At 39.5% G+C, this 24,218-nt stretch overlaps 1 protein-coding gene and 1 long non-coding RNA gene across 2 annotated transcripts in view; both read left to right on the forward strand.

The window, feature by feature from the left end:
* Positions 1 to 24,218, forward strand: part of LOC123386800 — a 109,748-nt gene that overhangs the window by 8,265 nt on the left and 77,265 nt on the right. The window lies entirely within an intron of this gene.
* LOC123386446 overlaps positions 1 to 24,218 on the forward strand; it is a 49,184-nt gene that overhangs the window by 4,191 nt on the left and 20,775 nt on the right. The window contains exon 2 of the long non-coding RNA XR_006600313.1: positions 1,458 to 1,565. This is a non-coding gene — a long non-coding RNA (uncharacterized LOC123386446). The remainder of the gene's footprint in view (positions 1 to 1,457; positions 1,566 to 24,218) is intronic.

The raw sequence follows: 24,218 nt of genomic DNA on the forward strand, positions 1-24,218 counted from the left end.
GAGAGAGAAACAAACAAACAAAAAAAGATGGGGAACTCAGAAGAATCAGAGATAATACAAAGAGTAGGGGGGAAAATTTTTAAAGTCATTAACATCTTCAGAGAGAAAGGAGAAGATCTTTAAAACAACAGATGATATGCAGAAAGGAAATAATCAGAGCTCAAGAAAGAACCTTTAGAAATTACAAATATGACAGTGAAATTAAAAGAGGCCAGAAGATAAAAATCAAAGGTATCTCCCAGGAAATGAAACAGAAAGTTCAGTAGGATAGAAAAGTAAAAGAAAAAGATCAATTCAGGGCTGTTTTAGTTACCTATCACTATGTAATTAGTTACCCCCAAATGTAGTGGCTGAAAACAACAATAAACGTTTATTATCCCACACAGTGTTTGTGGGTCACCCAGTAGTTAGCTGAGTGGTTCTGGCTTGGGGTCTGTCCTGAGCTTGTGGTCAAGCAAGATGTTGGCTAGGCCTGCAGTCACATAGGGCTTGACTGGACTGCAGGGTCACTCCCAAGATGGCTCCCTCATAGGGCAGCTTGTCGCTGGCTGTTGGCAGGCTGTCCCTGGTCATGTGTATAGAGCTTCTTGAGTGTCCTCGTGACATGGCAGCTGGCTTGCCCCGGAACAAATAATCCAAGAGAGAGAGCAAGTAGGAAGTTGCAGTGCCTTTCAGAAGTAACATACCAATCCTTCCATCACATTCTGCTTGCTAGAAGTGAGTCACTAAGTCTGTCCCAGGGAAAGGGAGCTAGAAAGGATTAATGGTAATGAAATGACTCATAGTTTTGCCAGGCAGTGGTTCATGAGGTGGAAAGAACACAGGTGCTGATGTCAGATGGTCATGGGCTTGAATCTTGGCCCCTCCTCAAGCAAATTAACCTCTCTTCAGTTTTCTCCCCTCTAAAATGCATATGATACCACTGTACTTGGTTTTAGTGAGTTGAGAATAAACCATTTAAGGTGACTTGCACAGTGTCGGTGACCAATAAATTACAGTTACTATTATTAATATTGTAATGCCTTTGAGTAAAATAGAAAGGATGTGGTTTATTCTGATGTCCTGGCTACATCCCAAACCAGAACTCAGAAAAACAGCAAAACCCCCTCTGGATGGCCTCACTAATCAGCAGCTAAGCAAGTGCAGTGCTTTGCTCTATCATTTCTGAATGATGATGTGGATTCTGCCTAGAGCCCATAAAAAAAGCCCTCTGGCATATGGGTGTGTGGATTTGGAGGAAACTTTTCAGCTAGTGAAGGTCATGTTTTAGTTTTTAGTTCTTGGCAGGTCTTTTGCCAAAATATGTTTGAATCTCCAACCTCACAGCAGAGTCAATAACAGCATGATTTAGTGAGTGGCACAAAGTCATCAACCATCCTGACATCAAAACTCCCCTAGTGAGACGAGCATTCATTGGTAAATTTAGGCCTAATTTTGGTTCTCCATCCTCCCCTCAGTAAACGAAGTGCATTCCTGTTTATAACCTACCTGGCTTTTATGAAATCAGTGATGTGGGACATGGAAAAACAGTACGGCTTTTTGTGACGTTGGTTTGGATTTTTGAGGTAGGTGAATTACATCAGTAATAATTCCAACTTTGGTTTGTGTGCACATCCCTATTTTATGCGGCCATTACAGTTGTTGATCAACAACTTGAAAAGTGGGAAGAATTGAAATTTTCATTCCTAGTTCTACAGATGAGGAAACAAACTCAAAAAAAAAAAAAAAAATGAAGCAACATTCCTGAAATCATACTTGTTTGTGCAGAACTAAGATCAGAGTTCAGGTCTTCACAGGGTCCAGTGCACGTCCCATCACCTCCCATCCCATGGCACTTCACTAGTGATAGGAGGGGAGGAGCCTTCACTATCAGATGGTGCATCAAAGCAGGATCCCTGGCCCTCTGATTTGAGGTTCACTGGACAAAGCCTGCCCCAGTGACACATGCTCAGGCGTGGGCCTTAGGCCTCAGTTTAGCCAGGGACATAGTCTCTTTTGGCCATGGTTTCTTGGCTCTAAAATGAGAATCCTGACCTACTTTGTTCGACTGTCCTCAGGGAAGAGATAAATATTTTTAGAGAAAATTAGAAATGTGTTTGTAAATGTCCTGATACAATATAATAATACTTTGCCTTCAATGACGCATTTTTTTTCCTCTTGAGAATCTAAAAGAAATTCATAATATTTCCATTAACTAAGTATCTTGTGGAGGATGAAAGATACAAAAGTGTCAATAATTTGCTTTGGAAAAACCACACAAGTCATTTGCCCATTTGTTTTCAGATTCATTCTGTCCTCTCCCCACTACATTTTTTGGGCTCCCTTGCTCTCTAGGTGGGAGGGACTAATGGGGACAGTTTATACTCCCCCTCCACCGTGAAAGCACAGACCAGTACCATAATCAGCCTGCCATTTCAGTAAACCCTGGAGTCCTAGCCCACGCCAGCCCCAATTGTCCCACCAAGACAGCCACAGGGCAGTATACCCTGTGGGTATACCAGGGCAGTATATACACAGGGACACCCCTGGTTAGCTCCCACTACAACCCCAGCTTTTGCACCAATGTGACAGGTGCAAAGCACCCAAGAACTCTCCAGGACCACCCTACTTTGGCTTTAGACAACTTGCTAGGGTACCCTCAGTACAGAGCACCCTAAAACATCTTGTTTGACATCTGCTTCAAATTCAGCTGCCTTGCTAGGGTGCCCCTTGTGAGGAGTGCCCCAGAACCCCAGGCCCATGCCTGCATAGTTTCAGCCACCCCACAGGACACCCCCTGTGGAGAGTGCCCCAGAACACTCTCTCCCATGCTGGCCTCAGATCCAGCCACGCAGCTAGGCCGCCTGCTGTGCTGGACAATTGGGGCCACTCCAGCTTGCACCCAATTCAGCTTCCGCTGACCTGCCAAGACACCTCTGTGGAGAGCCCTGGGACACCTCAGCTTGCACTTAATTCAGCTTCAGCTCTCCTTCCAGGGCACATTTTGCACAGAGAGTCCTGGGACCACATTGGCCCATGCCCAGTTTAGCTCTAGCTGCCTGCCAGGACATTTCCAGTGTAGAGTGCCCTAGGACATCCTGGTCTGAACCTCACTTCAGCTTCAGTAGCCCCTTCAGGGCACCCTCAGTGTGGAGAATCTAGGAACACCCTGATTTATATCCACTTCTACTTCAACTATCCTGCCAAGATGCCCTGTGTGTGTAAAATGCCAGATCTCTCTAGCTTGCATCCGCTTTAGTTTCAGCTATCCTGCAAGAACACCCTCTGTGCAAAGAGCTCAGGGACTTCCTGGCTCACACACTACATCAGCTACCCTACCAAAGCACCCCCTGTGCATTGCACCCTGGGACAACCTGGCTGGCACTGGTTTCAGCTTCGGCTTTTCTGTCAGGATACCCTCAGTGCACAGACCCTGGGATACTGCAGCCTATATCCACTTCAGTTTTAGCTGTCCTGACAGGGCACCCACTATGTGCAAAGCCCAGGACGCCCAGCCCATGCCGGTCACAGGTCCAGCCAGCCAGCAAAAGTCACCGAGCACATACAGTCTACATAGGACACAACCAAACACATGACCATTCCTTCAAGTTTAGGAGAAGTAGCTGTTCTGCCTAATCCGTAGAAAAAAAACAGAGAAGGGCAAGTAAAATGGGGAAACAGAGGAACATTCTCCAAAAGAAAGAACAAGAAAAAACTTCAGAAAAAGAACTAAACGAAATGGAGATAAGCAATATGTCTGATAAAGAATTTAAAGTAATAATCTTAAAGATACGCACCTGGAGAGAAGAGTGGAAAAACTCAGACCTTCAATAAAGAGAGGAAATGTTAAAAGGAACCAGTTAACATTGAAGCTTACAATAACTGAAAAAAAATTCTAGAACACCTAGAGGGAATCAACAGCAGAGGAACGTATCAGCAGTCTGGAAGACAGGGTAATGGAAAGCACCCAAGCTGAACAGCAAAAACAGAAAAGGACCTTAAAATTTTTTTTAATAGGTTAAGGGATCTCTTTGACAATATCAAGAGAACAAGCATTCACATTATAGGGGGCTCAGAAGAAGAGAGAGAGAGAAAAATGGGTAGAAACCTTACTTGAAGAAATAATAGCTGAAAACTTATGTAGAGAAAAACATAGACATCCAAGTCCAAGAAGCACAGAGTTCCAAACAAGATGAACCCAAGGAGGTCCAAACCATGACACATAGGAATTAAAATGTCAAAAGGTAAAAGCAGAATCTTAAAAGCAGCAAGAAAGAAACGAAAAATTACATACAAGGGAAAACCTATAAGGCTACCAGCTGATTCAGCAGAAACTTCGCAGGCCAGAAAGGAGTGGCATGATACATTCAAAGTGCTAAAAGGCAAAAACTTACAACCAAGAATACTTTACCTAGCTAGGTTATCATTCAGATTTGAAGGAGAGATAGTTTCTCAGACAAAAAATAGTTTATCACCATTAAACCACCCTTACAAGAAATGTTAAAAGCACTTATTTTTTTAAATTGTTTATTTCTGTTTGTTTGTTTGTTTTGAGTAATCTCTGCACCCAATGTGGGGCTCAAACTCACAACCCCAAGATCATGAATTGCACATTCTACCAACTGAGCCAGCCAGGTGCCCCCTTAAAGGTACTTCTTTAAGTGGAAAAAAATGGCCATAATTGGACATAATAAAATTACAACTAAAAGGATGTAAAATATGACAACATCTACATAAAATGTGGAGGAGGGAATAAAGAGGAAAAGAACAGTAGAGGAAAAAGAAAAAAATTATTGAAGAAAAGAAAAAAATGACCATCAAATTAATATAGACTGCTATTTACTTAGTATGGTATATATGAATCTCATGGTAACCACAAATCTAAAACCTGTGATAGATACACAAACAAGAGAAACAAAACCAAACATAAACTGTAGAAACTCATCAGTCACAAAGAAAGAGCAAGAGAAGAATAAAGGAACAAGGAACATAAAAACAACCATAAAACAAGTAACAAAATGGCAATAAGTATATACCTATCAATAATTACTTTAAATGTAAATGGCCTAAATGCTCTTATCAGAAGACATGGGGGAACAAAATGGATAAAAAGCAAGACCTGTCTATATACTGTCTATAAGAGACTCAACTCAGACCTAAAGACACATACAGACTGAAAGTGAAGGGATGGAAAAAACATTACCATGCAAATAGAAGAGAAAAAAAATCCAGAAGAGCAATACTTATATCAGACAAAATAGACTTTAAAACAAAGACTGTAAGAAGAGACAAAGATGAACATTATGTAATGATTAGGGGGTCAGTCCAACAAGAGAATGTAACAGTTGTAAATATCTATGCATCCAATACTAGAGTACCTAAATACATAAAGTAAATATTATTGGACATAAAAAGAGAAATTGAAGGGGGCACCTGGGTGGCTCAGTCAGTTAAGCATCTGACTCTTGATCTCTGCTCAGGTCATCATCTCATAGTTCATAGGATAGAGCCCCACATTGGGCTCTGTGCTGACAGCACAGAGCCTGCTTGGGATTTTCTCTCTTCCTCTCTCTGCCCCTCCACTGCTCGCTTACTCTAAATAAATAAACAAGTAAACAAACATATAAAAAAAGAGAAAGTGATGGTATTGATGGTAATAAAGTAATACTAGAGGCCTTTAATATCTCACTTATATCAATGTATAGATCATCCAGGCAGAAACTGAACAAGGAAACTGTGTCTTTGAATGATACATTGGATCAGATGGACATAACAGATATATACAGAATATTCCATACAGAACCAACAGAATATACATTCTTTTCAGATGCACATGGAATGTCCTCCAGAATAGATCACATATTAGGTCACAAAATAAGCCTCAATAAATTTAAGAAGATTGGAATCATACCATATATCTTTTCTGATCACAATGGTATGAAACTAGAAATAAATTACAAGAAAAAATCTGGAAAAAACACAAATACATGGTGATGAAACAACATGATACTAAACAACAAGTGGGTCAACAAAACAAGAAAAATTTTTTAAAAATACATGGAGACAAATAAAAATAAAAACATAACAGTCCAGGGACACCTGGGGGGATCAGTTGGTTAAGTGTCTGACTCTTAATCTCTGCTCAGGTCATGATCTCACAGTTCATGAGACTGAGCCCCACATTGGGCTCTGCACTGACAGCATGGAGCCTGCTTGGGATTCTCTCTTTCCCTGTCTGTCTCTCTGTCCCTCTCACTTGCTCATGCACACACACTTTCTCTCTCAAATAAAATTTTTAAAAAGAATAAAAAGAAAACACAACAGTTGAAAATCTTTGGGCCATAGCAAAAACAGTTCTAAGAGGGAAATATATAAAGATACAGTCCTAACTCAAGAAATAGGAAAAAGCTCAAATAAACAATTTATAGCTAATAGGACTAGGAAAAGAAGAACAAACAAAGCCCAAGGTGAGTAGAGAAAGGAAATGATAAAGAACGGAGCAGAAGTAAATGACGTAAAAACTAAAAACAGAAAAAAAAAAAAGAAAAGAAAAGAAACATCATTGAAAACATCAATGCAACTAAGAGCTGGCTCCTTGAAAAGATAAATAAAATTGATAAACCTGCCACCACACTCATCAAGAAAAATAAATAGAAAGGACCTAAATAAATAAAACCAGAAACAAGAGGAGAAACAACATCTAACACCACAGAAATACAGAGAATTATAAGAGAATAGTATGAAAAATTATGTCAACAAATTGGATAACCTAGAAGAAATGGACAAATCTTAGAAACATACAATCTTCCAAAACTGAACCAGGAAGAAATAGAAAATCTGAAGAGACTGATTACAAGTAACACAATTGAATCAGCAATTAAAAAAACTACCAAAAAATGAAAGTCCAGGACCAGATGGATTCACTGGAGAATCTTACCAAACATTTCAAGAAGAGTGAATACCTATTCTTCTCAAACTATTCCAAAAAGTAGAAGAGGAAGAAAAGCTTCCAAATACATTCTATAAGGCCAGCATTACCCTGATATCAAAACCAGACAAAGACATCACACACACAAAAAAAGAAAACTATAGGCCAATATCCCTAATGAACATAGACGCAAAAATCCTCAACAAAATATTAGTAAACCAAATTCAACAGTACATTAAAAAGAACATTGACCATGATTAAGTAGGATTTATTCTGGGGATTCAAGGATGGGTCAATATTTGCAAATCAGTCAGTGTGGTACACCACATGAACCAAACAAAGGATAAAAATCATATGATCATCTCAATAGATGCAGAAAAAGCATTCGAAAAATTCAACATCCATTCATGATAAAACTCTTAACAAAGTGGGATGAGAGGGAACATACCTCAACATAATAAAGGCCATATATGAAAAATCCACAGCTAACATCATACTCAATAGTGAAAAACTGAGAGCTTTTTCTCTTAGATCAGAAACAAAACAAGGATGTCCATGCAGAAAAATGAACCTGGACCACTTTCTTGTACCATACACAAAAATAAACTCAAAATGGATGAAAGACCTCAATGTAAGACAGGAAGCCATCAAAATCCTCAAAGAGAAAGCAAGCAAAACCTTTTTGACCTTGGCCACAGCAGCTTCTGACTCAACACATCTCCAGAGGCAAGGGAAACAAAAGCAAATATGAACTATTGGGACTTCATCAAAATAAAAAGCTTCTGCACAACAAAGGAAACAATCAGAAAAACTAAAAGGCAGCCGACAGAATGGGAGAAGATATTTGCAAATGACATCAGATAAAGGGTTAGTATCCAAAATCTAGAAAGAACCTATCAAACTCAACACCCAAAAAAACAAATAATCCAGTGAAGAAATGGGCAGAAGACATGAATAGACACTTCTCCAAAGAAGACACCCAGATGGCCAACCGACACATGAAAACATGCTCCACATCTCTCATCATCAGGGAAATACAAATCAAAACCACAATGAGATACCACCTTACACCTATCAGAATGGCTAACAATAACAACTCAGGCAACAACAGATGTTGGCAAGGATGCAGAGGAAGAGGATCTCTTTTGCACTGCTGGTGGGAATGCAAGCTGGTGCAGCCACTCTGGAAAACAGTATGGAGGTTCCTCAAAAAATTAAAAATAGATCTACCCTACAACCCAGGAGCTGCACTACTAGGTATTTATCCAAGGGATACAGGTGTGCTGTTTCGAAGGGACACATGCACCCCAATGTTTATAGCAGCACTATTAACGATAGCCAAAGTCTGGAAAGAGCACAAATGTCCATCGATGGATGAATCGATAAAGAAGATGTGGTACATATATACAATGGAATATCACTCAGCAATCAAAAAGAATGAAATCTTGCCATTTGCAACAATGTGGATGGAACTAGAGGGTATTATGCTAAGTGAAATTAGTCAGGGAAAGACAAATATATGACTTCACTCATATGAGGACTTTAAGACATAGAACAGATGAACATAAGGGAAGGGAAGCAAAAATAATATAAAAACAGGGAGGGGGACAAAAAACATAAGAGACTCTTAAATATGGAGAAGAAACAGAGGGTTACTGGAGGGGTTGTGGGAGGGGGGATGGGCTAAATGAATAGGGGGCATTAGGGAATCTACTCCTGAAATCATTGTTACATTATATGCTAACTAATTTGGATGTAAATTAAAAGAATAAAATAAAAAATAATAAATTTTAAAAATAAAATTAAAAAAGATGTGGTAAATATATACAATGGAGTATTACTTGGCAATCAAAAAGAATGAAATCTTGATATTTGCAACTACATGGATGGAACTAGAGGGTATTAACTAAATGAAATTAGAGAAAGACAAATGTCATATGACTTCACTCATATGAGGACTTCAAGATACAAAACACATGAACATAAGGGAAGGGAAGCAAAAATAATATAAAAACAGGGAGGGTGACAAAACATAAGAGACTCTTAAATATAGAGAACAAACAGAGGGTTGCTGGAGGGGTTGTGGGAGGGGGGATAGGCTAAATGGGTAAGGGGCATTAGGGAATCTACTCCTGAAATCATGTTGCACTATGTGCTAATTAACTTGGATGTAAATTAAAAATAAATAAATTATTAAAAAGAGAAAAATAAAGAAATGAAACAAGAATGTCCATTCTTACCTTGTTTTATCTGACATATTACTAGAAAGTCCTAGCCACAGCAATCAGGCAAGAAAAAGAAAGAGGCATCCGTATTGGTAAAGAAGAAATGAAAGTGTCACTATTTGCAGAGGACATGATACTAATATATGTAGAAAATCTTAAAGACCACCAAAAAATATTAGAAGTAATAAATGAACTCGGTAAAGTTGCAGGATACAAAATTAATACCCAGAAACTACCAGTGGTTTTTTACACACATAACAAAGGAGCAGAAAGAAATATTAGGAAAACTACACCATTTACAATTGCATCAAAAAGAATGAACTACATAGAAATAAACCTAACCAAAGAAGTGAAAGACCTGTACTTCAAAAGCTATGAAACATTGAGGAAAGACATTGAAGATGATACAAACAAATGGAAAGATTTCCCCTGCTCATGTATTAGATGAATTAATACTGTTAAAATGTCCATTTACCCCAATCAATCTACAGATTCAGTGCAATCCCTGTAAAATTACCAACAGCATTTTTCACAAAACTAGAACAAATAATCCTAAAATTTATAAGGAATCACAAAAGACCCTGAATAGCCAAAGGAATCTTGAGAAAGAACAAAGCTGTAGAAATCACAATTCCAGATTCCAAGATATACTACAAAACTGTAGTAATGAAAACAGTATGGTATTGGCACAAAGATAGAAACAAAGATTAATGGAAAAGAATAGAGAACCCAGAAATAAACCCACAATTATAAAGTCAATTAATCTATGACAAAGGCAAGAATATACAGTGGAGAAAAGACAGTCTCTTCATTAAATGATATTGGGAAAATAGGACAGCTACTTGTAAAAGAATGAAACTGAATCACCTTTTAACACCATACACAAAAGAAAACAAAATGGATTAAAGACCTAAATGTGAGACCTGAAAACATAAAAATCGTACAAGAGAACACAGGCAGTAATTTCTCTGACTATAGCAACAGTTTTCTAGATATGTCTCCTAAGGCAAGAGACACAAAATCAAAAATAAGTTGTTGAGAATACACCAAAGTAAAAAGCTTTTGCATAGCAAAGAAAACCATCAATAAAACAAAAAGACAACCTACTGAATGGGAGAAGATATTTGCATGTGATATATACGATAAGGGGTCAATATCCAAAATATATCAAGAGTTTACACAACACTGAAAAAACAATCTCATTAAAAAATTGCCAGAGTACCTGAAAACAAATTTTTCTAAGGAAGACATTCAAATGGCCAACAGATACATGAAGAGATGCTCAACATCACCAATCACTAGGGAAATGCAAATCACAACCACAATGTGATATTACCTTACAGCTGTCAGAATGGCTAGAACAAAAAAGACAGGAAACAACAAATGTTGACAAAGATATGGAGAAAAAAGGACCTGTGTACTTTTAGTGGCAATGCAAATTGGTATAGCCACTATGGAAAACTCTAAGGAGGTTCCCCCCAAAATTAAAAATAGAATTACCATATGATTAAATAATTCCACTGTTGGGTATTTACCCAAAGAAAACAAATCACTAATTTGAAAAGATATATGCACCCCTCTGTTTATTGTAACATTATTTATAATAGCCAAGACATGGAAACAACCTAAGTGTCCATAAATAGATGAATGAATAAGGAAGATGTGGTATGTAAATGCAAAGGAATATTATGCAGCCATTAAAAAGGGCAAGATTGTGCCATTTGAGACAACATGGATGGACCTAGAGGGTATTATGCTGAATGAAACAAGTCAGACTGAAAAGATAAACACCATATGATTTCACTCATAAATGGAATCTAGAAAAAACAGTAACTACAACAAAAGAATAAATAAAAAGCAAAATCAGACCTGTAAATACAGAGAATAAACTGATGGTTGACAGAGTGCAGGGTATAGGGGGTTGGGCAAAAATGGGTGAGAGGGAGTGGGAGATAGGGACTTGCAGTTATGGAATGAATAAGTCACGAGGCACAGTATAGGGAATATAGTCAATGATATTGTAGTAGCAATGTATCAGGAGAGATGGTAGCTGTACTTGTGAAGAACATAACATAACGTGTAAATTTGTTGAATCACTATGTTGTACACTTGAAACTAACATGACATCGTATGTCAGCTATACTCACATAAAAAAAGAAAATCAGGAAGTGTGAGCCTTCCAGCTATATTCTTTTTTAAAAACAATTGTTTTTGGTTATTCTGGGTCCCTTGTGTTTTTATATAAATTTTTTATGTTTGTTTATTTTTGAGAGTGAGAGAGACAGAGTGTGAGTGGGGGAGGGGCCGAGAGAGAGAGGGAGACACAGAATCTGAAGCAGGCTCCAGGTTCTAAGCTGTCAGCACAGAGCCCGGCACAGGGCTCAAACCCACAGACCATGAGATCATGACCTGAGCCGAAGTCGGACACTTAACTGACTGAGCCACCCAGGCACTCCCTCATTTCTATACAAATTTTAAGATCAGTTTATCAATTTGTGCAAAAAACGTGGCTAGAATTTTGATATTGTGTTGAATCCATAAACCACTATGGGAAGTATTAATGATATAAAGTCTCCCAATCCATGGACATGGATGTCTTTCCATTTGTTTAGATCTTCTCTAATTTTTTTATTTTTTATTTTAAAGAGAGAAAGGAGACTGAGTGGAGGAGAGGAGTGTGGGGAAGGGGCGGGGGGGGGGGGGGAGAGGGAGAGAGAGAGAGAGAGAGAGAGAGAGAGAGAGAGAGAGAGAGAGAATCTTAAGCAGTCTCCACGCTCAGCACAAAGCCCAGTGCAGGGTTGAATCCCACACCCCTGGGATCACGACCTGAGCCAAAATCAAGAGTCAGATGCTCAACCATCTGAGCCACCCAGCTGCCCCTTCTTTCATCTTTTTCAATGATATTTTGTAGTTTTCAGTGTACAAGTATTGTGCCTCTTTTAATTTACTGCTAAGTATTTTCTTGATTCTCTTATAAATGGAATCATTTTCTTAATTTCATTTTTGGAGTGTTGATTGCTTATGTATAGAAACAATTTATTTTTATATATTTATCTTGTAACCTGCAACCTTGTCATACTTATTCGTTAGTTTCAATTGTTTTTTAGTGGATCAGTTAGATTTTTCTTTTTTTTTTTTAATAAATTTTTTTTTCAACGTTTATTTATTTTTGGGACAGAGAGAGACAGAGCATGAATGGGGGAGGGGCAGAGAGAGAGGGAGACACAGAATCGGAAACAGGCTCCAGGCTCTGAGCCATCAGCCCAGAGCCCGACGCGGGGCTCGAACTCACGGACCGCGAGATCGTGACCTGGCTGAAGTCGGACACTTAACCGACTGCGCCACCCAGGCGCCCCAGATTTTTCTATATACAATATCATGTCATCTACAAATAGAGATTATTTTACTTCCTCCTTTACAATCTGGATACTTTTTATTTCTTTTTCCGGCCTAACTGCCCCAATTAGAACCACCAGTACCATGTTTAATAGAAGTGGCAAAAGTAGACAACTTGGTCTTTTTCCTGATATTAAAGCAGAAGCTTTCAGTCATTCACCATGAAGTGTGATGTTGGCTGTGAATTTTTCAGATGCTTTTTATCAGGTTGATAAAATTCCCTTCTATTCCAAGGTTTTTTGGTTGGTTTTCAGTGTTTTTGTTAAAGGAATATACTTTTGTGCCCTGCCCTAACCCATAAATCTTTTAGTCTCTACTACTCTAAATTATTCTTCTAGTTCCATGGAAATGCCAGCAAATAGCTACATTTGATCTGTTCCCACTAACTGGCTTATTCCCTCAGATTGAACAAAGCAGTTAGGCTGCTTAGAAAGGTATTTAGGATGTTCTATAATGTATAAAGCGTTCATGGTAGTAAAATGTAAAAAGAAAAGTATACTATGGTAAAACTGAATCTATTTTATTGATACCACAAGTCTATTGGTGCTTAAGTCCCTTCTTCCTGTTACCCACAGCAATTGACATTAGTGTGCCTTTCTCTATATTTGTGGAAGGTGGGTAGGGATTGAGGTCATGCTTTCCTCGCTGTGTAGCCTGGAGCCAATTACTTAATCTCTCTGTGCTTTAATTTCCCCATCTGAAATGATCTGAGTATAACTTGTGGAGAGGCGTACATCTGGGTAAAGTACTTAAGTTAGTGCCTGACACTTGGACGGTTAGCTCCTATCGTCATTATTATTACCAAGCTTCCCAAACTTAGCCACATCTGAGCTCTGTGTCTCTATTTCACATCTCACAGGCTGTTTGGCATTTGCATAGGAATAAGAACGAGTCATTTAGAAAGCAGAAAGGAAGTCCGTTAGTTAGAGTCTAATAGCCATCACGACAGCCCCCACTTCCAGTTACCGTAGCTTGTCAAATGTTCCACCAGATCTGAGTCTGTGGGTTTGAAGATCAACTTAGACACAGAAAGAATATTTGAAGGTCATTTTGAAAATCCAGGCCTACAGCAGTTTTACTTTATCCTCAGCATTTTAATTAGCTTAAAAAGATTTTCTAGAAATAAAAGAAAAAGTAATGTGCTGTAGATATTGCTTCTCAACGTTATTAAGTAGACAGAGACATTGGGCATGAGCCTCTTTTCCTGTCCCAGAGGGAACAGTTCCTCCCACAGACGTGCTTCCCGCCACCTCAGAGATGGACTCCTGTGCTGCCTGCTGCTGCTGTTTGTGCAAGGCTGGGAGTGCGGGGGAGGGGTCACGGACTGTCCTTGGGAACAACCCATCTTCAAGCCCTTGTCTCTTCTATTTTCTTAACTCTCAAGGTGGGTACTTTCCCTACCACCCCTTATGGGAATTCGGGCTGAACTTTTCTTGACTTTTTTTTTGCAGAGACAGACAGTTGTCCCCCCAAAATACATGCTCCCTTTCCCTCGCCACACTTGTCCCTGGAAAGTGGCTACTCAGCCAGGTACCACCGTTCATGCAGGTGGGTGCCACCGTGTGACTGAGTTCACTAATGGAGCGTCCACAGAGGCGATGCACTTCTTGGGCCACTCATAAAACGTTGTGGGGGCTCTCCATACTCTTATTTCATCCTGGATGGAATATAGATAGATAACTTCTAGAGAGTTAAAGGTGGTAAATTGCATCACCCCTGATCCCTGAACAACTCTTCTACCAGCACTGTTATCTGAGGGAGAAATAAAACTCGGTTGTATTAAACTTGTGGAAGTTCAGTGTTTGTGTCAATGGCTGGCATCACCCTAATTCAACTTCTCTCACTTTAACAAACCCTGAATATTTATATAATCAGGGTTGTTTTACACTGGGCATTTGTCTTAGTCCGTCTGGGCTGCTCTAACAAAATACCACAGAGTGAGCAGCTTACAAACAACAGAAATTTACTTCTTGAAAGTTCTGGGGTTGGAAGTCTGAAAGCAGGGTGCCAGGAGGGTCCGGTGAGAGCCCTCTTCCAACTCAGAGACTCCTTGCTGTGTCCTTACATGGTGAGAGGATCTAGCTAGTTCTCTGAGGCGTCTTTTTTTAAGGGCACTAACCCTAGTCAGGAACGCTTTACCCGCATTGACCTAATCTCTTCCCAGAGGCCCTCAGGCATTAAGTTTTCAATATATGAATTTTGGGAGGGCACCAGCATTCACACCACAGCAGCATTTATACAGGGAGAAAGTTTTCTTTTTCCCTTAATAGTAAAAAATTAAAAAAGAAGAAAGTAAAAAACCTTGATTCATTTTAGAACCTAGGCTTACTGGAACATGTTGAGAGATTAACATGTATAAAAGCACATGCATGAATATGTATTTGTAATCATATATGTTTATATGGATTTCTCTTACCTTCTGAGTAGTCATCAGTTCATTCTTTAAACATAAAATGCCTACAGTATGCCTGGTAGTGTCTGCACATAGTAGAACATAAAGGTTAGTAAGATATGGTCCTTAGCTCCAAAGAGATCACAGAGACCTAGGCTTAGGTTCCAGAGACCTAGAACCTAGTCCTGCAGCGATCCCATGTAGTCAGATAGTTCATCTAGAGTGACACAGAACTCCAGCTCCACTCCATATTTTGGATCAACTTTAGAAATTGTCTGGAGCGTGTGCTCATATTTCATTTTCAGGAGGAGAGTATCCTCTAGGATGAGAAGCCTATACCAGAATCCTCCCAGATGGAAAATTGGCCCTCACACAGTCTTAACACAAATTCCCAGGAGGCCAGTACTAGTGAAGACAGGGAGAAGAGTAAAGGAGGAGACAACAGAAACTCATCCACATCTGAAGAATAGACAAGTCCTTGGGCCTCAAATACACAGAGGCTCCAGTTTCTTCCGTTCCAGGGTCACTGGCTTGAGAAAATGAAGCATGGACATTTGTAAAGCTAGTTTGAGAAGGAAATCACAAAAATAAACGTTGTGGAATCTATGTATAAGGCTCTCATAGCTTCAAAGGGTTGTAAGGAAACAACATTGCTATGAATTTGTTGCAAGTGAAACAGACACATATGATTTAGATTTCCATGAAAATAAACCCAGCTCCACAGAGGGAATAGAAAAAGCACCTGAAGGTCATATGCCTTTGGGTGGGCCTTTGTGTTTGTAAACCCATAAGCCTTACAGAAAGAGTTGGGATTCTCAGACCCTAAGCAATATTCTAGCTCCCTGCAGGGCCTGTACTGCCTCACTAGGCTGGGTAATGAAGCTTGGTTGGGTTTTCTAGGGGCTAGAATCTTGACTTGAAATGAGAGATTCTTAGGGGGTCTCTTAAAGAAGACAGTAAGATGGGGGAGGTGGAAAAGGAGAGATTGAGATTTACTGCTTAAAAGGCAAGGTTTATGAACCACAGAATATCTTTTACTCTAGATTTTATGATCAATCAAAGCTCTTAATCAGTTTGGGCTACTATAACAAATACACCATAGATGGGGTCGCTTAAACGACAAATATTCATTTGGAGACTGGGAAGTCCAAAATCAAAGTGCCCACAGATCCAGTGCTTTGTGAGGACCTGCTTCCTGGTTTGTGGATGGCCATTTTCTTCATTGTAGTCTCACATTGTATTCTCACATGAAGCGAGGGGTGTAGGGAAAGGAGGAGAAGCTCTCTGGAGCCTCCTTTTATGGAAGCTCTAATCCCCTCACAAGGGCTCCACTCTTAGGAGATAGTTACCTCCCAAAGATCCCACCTCCTAACACCATCATATTGGAAGTGAAGATTTCAACAAATGAATTTTGAGGGGACATAAACATTTAGTCCCTAGCAGCTCCCAATTAAGTCTGGGGGGAAAGTGAACACAGGAAAATGTTCATTGGGAGGTATCTTCTGTTACAAAGCAGGTACAATGGTTTGATGTGTGTACTGCCTCAGAGCTGAGAAGGGAAATATAGCAGGATTGGATGTCTGGGCTACCCTTAAAGAAAGAAAGGGCTGAATCCACAGTATAGGATAACCTGGAACCAAATCGTAAACAGTTGTTTGTTAGATCTTTGAGGGTACACTTTTTAAAAAACATTCCACATTTAAGGACAATAGTGTTACACTTCTCCCTAGAAACCATGTTACCTGCATGGCAGCTAGAAATCTGTACAAACTTTCTGCAAATGGCTTGATCCTACACAGGAGGTATTACTCAAAAGGACAAGTGCAGCTTAAATGACTCTTTCATTCTTTCTTTTTGTGCCTTCTTCCATAAAAAAGTCCTGTAAACTGTGATCATTCTCTGATCTTCAAAAGCAGAGGTGTATTATTCTAAAGATAGCACCATCATGATTTGGGCTTTGGTTGCATTGCTGGAGCCATGTCTCTTGAATCTTAACTATGACAGTTTGTTCCAGCCTGGACTTCCAACTGTCAGTAGATGTATCTCAGTGCCATGGGACTTTTTCTAGAACTAAGGCATACTGTAGCCTGAGACTCAGCACACCATAGTTACCAGGCAATCAACACCTCCCATTAGCAACTCTCAACTGATGACTCTTGGGAGTTGATGTGTATATACCCCATCTCCCTCAGTGGGATCATGCTGAGTCATGTGTTTTACACACTTCCCAGACTTCCTCTGCGGTATTAAACTCCAGTTTGTCCACTGTGGTAGTTAATTTAGTGTCAGGCTTCTTTTCCTTGGATCACTTCCTCCATTTTCTTCCTGGGGCTTCTGGGGAAAACCTACACTAAAATAGGCGCTAAAATGCTTAGCTAAATCTCCATACTTTAGCAGCCCAACTCACTTCCTAATTTTAAGCAAGAAGCTTAGAAAGTGATTACAGATGGGGTGCCTGGGTGGCTCAGTCGGTTAAGTGTCCAACTCTTGCTTTCGACTCAGGTCATGATCTGTCTCTCTCTCTCCCCCTCTCCCTCTGCCTCTTCCCCACTCGCATGCTCGCTCGCTCTCTCAAAGAAAAACAGAAAAGAAAATGATTACAGCAAATTTTGGGTACATCAAAAAGCTCTAAGCAGGTGTAAGAAGACAAAATATCCTCTAGAAAACTCTTAAATTCCAAATAAGTAAAGAGGGCTGGGCATGGGCATTCCCTGTCATCATTCCATCATTCTCTCTCTCTCTCTCTCTCTCTCTCTCTCTCTCATCCTGTGTGTGTGTGTGTGTGTGTGTCTTCCCCCTGCTTTCTTATTCACTGCCACACTCACCCTCATATGGAGCAAGAAAGCTTTACGGAATAACCCCTAATGTAAACTTAAATGTCCAGCCAACACAATGCTTGTGAGCTACTGGGTGGTCTGAGACCTAAGCTCAAAGCTATGGTCTGGGTTATTATTTAAACCTTTAAGATCAACTTCATTTACACTGTTTTCTTTAGCAAAGGTTTTCCATTGATCAAACTCACTTCAGTCTACCAACTTTCTTAAACAATAATCGACAATTATCTTTCTCCCTTTTTGGTTATTTCTTTGGTGTTGCGGTTTTTACTACGTGTGTGTGTGTGTGTGTGTGTGTGTGTGTGTGTGTGTTTTCTTTTTAACTGCCAATGGTAGAAGTCATAACTTGAAAGTAAAGCAGTGAGAAATATAAAAACAGAACACACTAAATAGAGATGAAGGAGAAAGGAGAAGAGAACCACCCCGAGGGTATCAATTCCAAGTGGTGTGGACACCCAGCTGGGCCAGCAGGGGTCATTTATGTGAGCCATCCATCACTGAGGGCCTCAAGAAATAGATTTCTTTCTTTGTCAACAGCTTCGCCACCCTGATGTATCCATATAGACTAGAATATTGGATTAGGAGGTCATATTTTCCTTTCACTGCATGGTAATTTATTTGCAAAATTCTGAATCACATACAAGCTTGCAAAGCAATCAGCTGAAGAGGACAGATGCTTTTAAAGTTTCCAGTGATCATGTAACACTACTTACATTCACCTACAGCTTTTTTTGGAACATGCTCACTTTCCAATACCCAAGAGAAAATCCAAACTGTCGATAATGGTATCCAAATACCAGTCAATTTATTGATTTATTTACTGAACACCTACTAGGTGCCAGGCACTGAAAAACAAGACAGAGAATGCCTGCCCTTATGGAACTCTCAGCCCAGTGGAACAGAGGAATTAAATCAATAACTTCGCAAAAAATATTTCTTTCTCAACACATAACATATACTCCTCTGTTTTTACCGCATCATTCCCCTTAATCCCGTTATATCTAAGGTGACCAAATGTCTGGCTTCCCTGGAACATTACCAGTTTACTCCTGCTGTCCCAATGTAATTATTAATGATGACACCTTCCACTCTCAAAAGTGCCCCAGTTTCTGGGGTAAATTACATGAAGACTTAACTGTAACTACCCTCTCTACACCCCTTCAATCCCACTATTGATTTTCTGTGTTCCATTTTCTTACAACAGCTAGCTCTCCAGACAGACATCATCATTCAGCAGGTATTGACCACATTCTGAACACCTCATGAGCAAGAGTGAGGAAGCAAGGCAAATCTCTTTCTTCACTCTATAAACCAGTCTGTCCCACAGATAGACAATTAGTCAACTTGTCAGGCAGGCAGTGCTGTGTAGCGGGAAAATATTGATTGGGCCAGGAGTCCAAGAGCTGTTTTCAGTGATCGCTTTGCCATTTACTAGATGTCATTAAACTTGCTGGAGCCTTAGTAAGTGGCCTTATCTTCAAAATGGGGATAGTAACACCTGCCTGGACTACTTTTAGAGGGTTGTTTTGAGAAGCAAATATACGAGAAAGTATCTCTAAACTGTAAAGTGCTATACAAATGTAAAGTGTTATAAATATGCAAGTAGAACACACTTGATATTTTATGTTGCAATTGACATAGTTAATCCAAATTATGATTCTTGCTAATAAAAACATATACTGTCGGGGCGCCTGGGTGGCGCAGTCGGTTAAGCGTCCGACTTCAGCTCAGGTCACAATCTCGCGGTCCATGAGTTCGAGCCCCGCGTCAGGCTCTGGGCTGATGGCTCAGAGCCTGGAGCCTGTTTCCGATTCTGTGTCTCCCTCTCTCTCTGCCCCTTCCCCGTTCATGCTCTGTCTCTCTCTGTCCCAAAAATAAATAAACGTGAAAAAAAAAATTAAAAAAAAAAACATATACTGTCTGTGTATAAAGTACAAATATTTTGATCGCATGATAATATTAAAATAATATTAGGAGAAATTTTGATATTTAATATATTACATATAATATATAACATTAGATACTCAGAATAAATTACTGAATCCTACAGTGTTCTAACTAATCACAGCCATTATGCCAATTTCACAGAAAAAAATACAAGCGATAGTATCAGCAGTCAACCCCACCCAACTTTTTAAAATAAAATAGCCCCAGAGTCAGTCTAATATATCTTATTTAGTTTTGTCAAAGGACATCACATTTTTTTTCCATCTCTGTCAGCCACATGCAGAGATCTCTAAGGTATTTTGTTAACAAAAATGCCATCAAGTTGTATACACACCTGATTAAAGTTACATGTTAAGCAAAAAGGATATTCACTAAGATAGTATTTTTTACACATGACGACAAACTAGTTCCTAGATGCAGGGTATCATGACAACAGTCTGCCTGTCCCAACCAGGAAATTACACTGGCAAGTGATATATCATGGGGCTCTTGAAATACTAGAATAGATACACATAACACTGGAGAAATTTGTTCATATGAATGATAAGGCAAGACTGTGGTAAATTCAGCTTCTGTTATCTCACTTATTTGTCTTACCACCCTGAGAGGCGGGTTTTATAATTCCCATTTAACAATGAGAACACTGCGGTTCAGAGAGGCTGTGCAACTTGCCCAACATCAAACAGCAAGTAGCCAAGCCAAGATTCAACTTCCAAGCCTTTCTGATTCCAGCGTTCATGTTCTTTCCAGAAAACCACACTGCTTGTCAACATTTTCTTCTTCAATAGATGTCTAATTTGATTATATTAACTGCATAAACTCTTCAGAATTAATTTCCGTGGATGTCCCTGTATTAGTCAGGATTTTCTAGAGAAACAAAATCAATAGGATGTAAAAAGAATTGGTTCACATAATTATATAGGCTACCAAGTCTGCAAGCTGGAGACCCAGGAAAGCCAGTGGGGTGATTTGGTCTGAGTCTGACAGCCTGAGAACCAAAGTTGATTTAAATCCTCACCGAAGGGCGGGGATGAGATGAGATGAGATGTCCCAGCTCAAGCAGTGAGGCAGCAAAGGGGGGCAATTTCCTCCTTCCTCTAACTTTTTTTCTGTTCAGGCCCTCAACAGATTGGATGATGTCCACCCACACTGGGGAGGGCAGTAATCTACTCTACTAAAATACTGGTTCAAATGCTAATCTCATCTACAGACACCCTCGCAGATATACTCAGAAACAATGTTTAACCAGGTATTGGGATATCCCTGATCCAGTCAAGTTGACACATAAAATTAACTATCCCAGTCCCTGAAAATACTGGTCCCCTGGTGTTTATAGAGGACTTTGGCAAGGAAAACTGGTCCTAAACCAATGTTGTCATCACTTGAGCCATTGATTCAAATAAATGGACTGCTAGCCACCCCCATAAATTTGGGACTAGATTTGTTCAGGCACACACACTTAAATTCATTTCAATAGAATCTTCTTCACTGAAAACAACACTGATTCATTTGTAATGGATTAAAATGTTAACAAGGAGAATAAATGTCCTGCCATACATAGTCAAAAATCCATTGTTTTATTGCTTATTAAACAATGGGAGGGAGGGGAAGTATATTGAATGACAAGATAAAGACTTTCCCTGGAGCGCTCACGGATACCAACATTGTCAAACACAAGCTATATAGCCATTACACTTTTCTTACATTGGCCATTCTGGATCAGTAGGGAATTGGAAGCATCTACTAAAATGACTGTCAAGGTGATTATTAGGAATTAGCAGGACTTGTTTCCCAAAGTTTAGGCCACATCTTCATTGTTCAAGCTGAGTAACAGTTTGAGTCTGCAGATTTACCACTGCTCTTGGCATTTCCTTACAGCTCTGTGCTTTTAAATAGTTCACTTTCTGGTACCTTAGTAGTGAAATGCAGTGGGTATGGTTTTGCAAATCTCTCAAAGAAAACAAATTAATATACGTCATCTCCCCCTGTGGCACATGGAAGCCCATCTGTCCCAGCCTAACCTGCCAAGTCAGCTCAGTCCTGAGCCAGCTAGTGTTGGCTGCCGTGCAGGCTGGTGTCCAGAAAGATGTCGCCAACCTGCTGTCTCGAGGCTTGTATTGCAAAATTGGGTTGTATTCCGGTGTTTGTTCATTCTAAAGTCCTGTGTGTGCTGGCGGGAAAAATAGGTGGAATTCATCCCCCCAAATCCAATGGCCTTTCATGATGGTCCAGATACACACATCTGTTGGAGCTATTTAAGGGTGGTCTTGATTGAAAACCGGGTGATGGCTGGTCAGATGACTCCTCAGGGTGTCTGTCTGTTCAGTAAAGGAAAAAGAACTTGAATTCCAGATCCAGAGAAATGAAGCATTGAAAATTAGCAAGAAAATTTGGGGCAAAAAGACTGTGTTCTTAGAATGATTATAGGAAGAATTCCCCAGTTTCAAGGGGCTAACACATTGTAGTGCATTATTCAGGGAGAGGAGATTGAGAAGACTCCTTTCCAGAGGGTTTAAAGCAAAAGAGCATCTAATGTTCTGTCAAGCTTCTCTGAACCAGGACATGGACTGAAATGCCATTCATATTCAGCTTCCACAGATCTGTCGATATCTAGCTTAATAGGATTCTAGAATCCCTTCCTAGGAAATACAGTAATGCTAACATCTAATTTGCATATTACTCTATAATTCCCCAAAGTACCATCAGGAAACCTCCGAGGAAGGTAGGGCATGATAATAGTTTAAATGAGATAAAATACTGCAAGAGGGGAGTAGTATGGAGAGGGAGCAGATAGCAAAGATAGCAGTCCTCCAAAAATATTCCTCTCTTTGGCAAAGCATGTGTGTGCCTCTAGAGTATATTAGGAAAGCCAGTCTTAAACTGGACAAGCTGAAAGGGACCTGAGCGATCATGAAGTTTATTCTCGTTTTTAAGTAAAGAAATGAGTCCATGAAAGGGAAGTGATCAGACCAAGTTCACATGTCAAGAGAGAAGCAGAACTGAGGAAAAACACCAGTCTCATAACTTCCAACGCTCTACTCTTTCCACTTGTCCACACAGTCTCCCCTGTAATCCTGATGTCTTTCAGTTTCATACCTCATTCTTACCAGGAACCCGAGTTTAAAACTGATCATAAGTGATCAAGAAATCATTTTAACCTATTGCCTATAAGAAAAATACTGTACACATCATTTTAACTTTTAAGTGCTAGTTTTAAAGAACAAATAAGTAGGAAAAATAGTTATGGATAGTAAGACTGATAGTAAAAATTACAAAAGCCAAGAAGGTTTTTGAATTAGAAGGCAGTACACCCACATTCACTATTTTTATTCCATGATAAATTTATTCAGCTAGTCATTAAATATTTCTGAGTGCCAGGCATTTGCAGCAACTATGTAAGGTATAAGGGATGGAACAAGACAACAATGAACAAGATAGGTCCCACTAGAGGGACATATATGTGCAAAACCACAGAAGCGTAAAGGAACAAAACACTCTTGGGTGTGGCTTGGTGTTACTATAGCCTAGCAAGTGTGAGTGTAGCAAGAGATAGGGCTGCAGATGTAAGTGTGACCAGACCGTGGAAAACCTTCACTGCCACTCTAAGGGATTTGATGTTGACTTTTAAGGAGAGACGCATATGGTCAGATTTATATTTCACAAGGAATAATACAGTGATGGGGGTAGGATGCACTGAAAGACTGGAGACCTTTTGGAAGGCTGAGGAAATTGCCCTCTAGATTCTTTGGCCATTCCTTTTTGGTGGCTTTTGCAGCGTCCTCCACCTTATTCTTGACATGGTAGAGAATTTATTGCTCTGTCCTTGCCATTTTCTTTTCTCTAAGCCACACACTTCCTAGGTGATCTCATCCTGCTCTGTGATTTTTAACATCTTAATATTACTTTTAATATTTAGTAATATTTCTGTGCTCATGATCCTCAAATCTTTATTTCCTATGAAGACATGCTCAATGCCATTGGTCATTAAGAAAGTACAAATTAAAACTACAGTGAGATACCAGGTCACACCTACTAGCAAGGATGTCTATAATCAAGAGGACGTACATTAACAAATATTGGCAAGGATGTGGAGAAGTTGAAATGCTCCTACATCGCTGGTGTGAATAGAAAATGGTGCAGCCATTTTGGAAAACAGTTTATATGATCCCGCAGTTCCACTCGTAGGTGTCAACCCAAAAGAAGTGAAAACTTACATTCATACAAAGACTTGTATGTGAATTTTCATGGAAGCCTTATTCATAATAGCCTGAAAGTAGAAACAAATGTCTTTCAACTGGTGAATGGATAAATAGAATGTGGCATCATAATGCAATAGAATATTATTCAGCAATAAAAAAGAAAGAAGTATTGATGATTATTGATACAAGTTACAACATGAGTAAACTTCAAAAATATCATGCTAAGTCAAAGATGCCAGACATATAAGACCACATATTATACGGAAATGTCCCGAAAAGACAAATCTATGAATATAGAAAGAATAGTGGCTGCCTTAG

This window comes from Felis catus, chromosome B4 (assembly GCF_018350175.1).
Source record: "Felis catus isolate Fca126 chromosome B4, F.catus_Fca126_mat1.0, whole genome shotgun sequence".
Lineage (NCBI taxonomy): Eukaryota > Metazoa > Chordata > Mammalia > Carnivora > Felidae > Felis > Felis catus.